The sequence below is a fragment of the Arachis ipaensis genome, chromosome B10, assembly GCF_059453495.1.
Source record: "Arachis ipaensis isolate K30076 ecotype BB chromosome B10, ASM5945349v1, whole genome shotgun sequence".
Taxonomy (NCBI): domain Eukaryota; kingdom Viridiplantae; phylum Streptophyta; class Magnoliopsida; order Fabales; family Fabaceae; genus Arachis; species Arachis ipaensis.
This window is the reverse complement of record NC_142435.1, coordinates 33,047,642-33,050,096: the sequence shown is the minus strand read 5'-3', so window position 1 is coordinate 33,050,096 and position 2,455 is coordinate 33,047,642. Positions and strand designations below refer to the sequence as shown.

The 2,455-nt window shown below is 30.6% G+C and overlaps 1 non-coding gene across 1 annotated transcript; it reads left to right on the top strand.

Moving 5' to 3' along the window:
* The first annotated feature begins 204 nt into the window (after window positions 1-204).
* On the top strand, window positions 205-312 carry LOC148579618 (small nucleolar RNA R71). Its single transcript, XR_015899114.1, has one exon. It is a non-coding gene; the product is annotated as a small nucleolar RNA R71 (small nucleolar RNA).
* The last annotated feature ends 2,143 nt before the right edge of the window (window positions 313-2,455 follow it).

Here is a 2,455-nt window from a genome sequence, read left to right as displayed (position 1 = left end):
AACTTCCTTCTTCTGAGGTGTCCCATTGTTCACAGGATTCCTCTCAGAGGTGTACATGAACTGGTTATTTGCAACCATTTCAATGAGTTCTTGAGCTTCTGCAGGGGTTTTCAGATGAAGGGATCCTCCTGCAGAATAGTCCAGTGACATTTTTGACAACTCAGACAGACCATCATAGAATATACTTATGATGCTCCATTCTGGAAGCATGTCAGTAGGACACCTTTTGATCAGTTGCTTATATCTTTCCCAAGCTTCATAGAGGGACTCACCTTCCTTCTGTCTGAAGGTTTGGATTTCCACTCTAAGCTTGCTCATCTTTTGAGGTGGAAAGAATTTAGCCAGGAAAGCATTGACCAGCTTATCCCAAGAGTTCAGGCTTTCCTTCGATTGTGAATCCAACCATGTTCTAGCTCTGTCTTTTACAGCAAAAGGGAAAAGAATAAGCATGTAGACCTCGGGATCAACTCCATTGGTCTTGACAGTGTCACAGATTTGCAAGAATTCAGCTAAAAACTAATGAGGATCTTCCATTGGAAGTCCATGAAACTTGCAATTCTGCTGCATTAGAGAAACTAATTGAGGCTTAAGCTCAAAGTTGTTTGCTCCAATTTCAGGAATTGAGATGCTTCTTCCATAGAAGTTAGAAGAGGGTACAATAAAGTCACCAAGCATCTTCCTTGCATCTCTACCATTGTTATTAGGTTCGGCCATGTCTCCTTCTTTTTCGAAAATATCTGTCAGGTCCTCTCCAGAGAGTTGTGCCTTAGCTTCCCTTAGCTTCCTCTTCAGAGTCCTTTCAGTTTCAGGGTCAGCTTCAACAAGAATGTTCTTATCCTTGTTCCTCCTCATATGAAAAAGAAGAGGAATCCTCTATGTCACAGTATAGAGATTCCTTTATGTGAGTAGGAGAAGAGAAGAATAGAAGAAGGAGAAGATAAGAATTCGAACACAGAGGAGAAGAGTGGGTTCGAATTTTTGAGTGGAAGAAGGGTGTTAGTAGATAAATAAATAAATAGAAAGAGATGAGAGGGTGAAGAATTCGAAAATAAAATAAAAAAATATTTTTGTTTTTATTTTAAATATTAGTTATAATTCGAAAATTAAAAAGAAAAATAGAATTAAATTAAAGTTTAAAACAATTAGTTAATTAAAAGAAATTTTGAAAAAGTGGGTAGGAGTTTTCGAATATTAGAGAGGAAAAATTAGTTAGGTGGTTTTGAAAAAGATATGATTGAAATTGAAAACTTTTAAAATCAAACAAAAAGTCAAGTAGTTATTTGAAAAAGATTTGAAAATCAATTTTTGAAAAGATAAGAAGTTAGAAAAGATTTTGAAATTAAGTTTTGAAAAAGATATGATTGAAAGATATGATTGAAAATCAATTTGAAATCAATTTGAAAAAGATTTGAAAAGGAAATTAAAAAGATTTGATTTTGAAAATTAAAGTTGATTACTTGACTAACAAGAAACTAGAAGATATGATTCTAAAATTTAAAGATGGAACCTTTCTTAATAGGCAAGTAACAAACTTTAAAATTTTTGAATCAATCACATTAATTGTTAGTAAAGATTTTGAAAATCATTTTTAAAATTTTTGAAAATCATAAAAGAAAAATAAAAAAGATTTGATTTTTGAAAAAGTTTTGAAAAGATAGGATTTTTAAATTGAAGATTTGACTTGACTCATAAGAAACAACTAAATTTTAAAATTTTTTTGAATAAGTCAATTCAAATATTCGAATTTTATGAGAAGAATAAGGGAAAGATATTTTTTTTATTTTTGAGTTTTTAATGAAGAAAAAAAAATACAAAAAAGACATAAGACATAAAAATTATGAATCAAAACACAATGCATGCAAGAACACTTTGAATGTCAAGATGAACACCAAGAACACTTTGAATGTCAAGATGAACACCAAGAACTTATTTTTAAAAAATTTTTTAAGAAAAGACACACATGCAAGATACCAAACTTAGAAATTTTTAATGTTGAGACACTAACAAATTGAAAATACACATGAAAAACAAGAAAAGACACAAAACATGAAAATGTAAAGATCAAACAAAGAAGATCATCAAGAATAACTTGAAGATCATGAAGAACATCGTGCATGGGTTTTCGAAAATTTAAAGAAAAGTTACAAAGATACAATTGACACCAAACTTACAATTTGAGACTAGACTCAAACAAGAAACATCAAATTATTTTTGGTTTTTATGATTTTATTAATTTTTTTTTTTGGATTTTTTGAAAATTATTTGGAGAAAGAAAAATAAGGATTTCAAAGTTTTTAACAAGAATTCCAGGAATCATGCAATGTTAGTCTAAAGCTTCAGTCTAAAAAAAAAAGATTAGACATGGCTAGCCAAGCTTCAGTAGGACATTACATACAACAGCCAAATTGATGGGAATAAAAAAGGCTCCTGTGATGATAAAAGCATCATCTGAAAT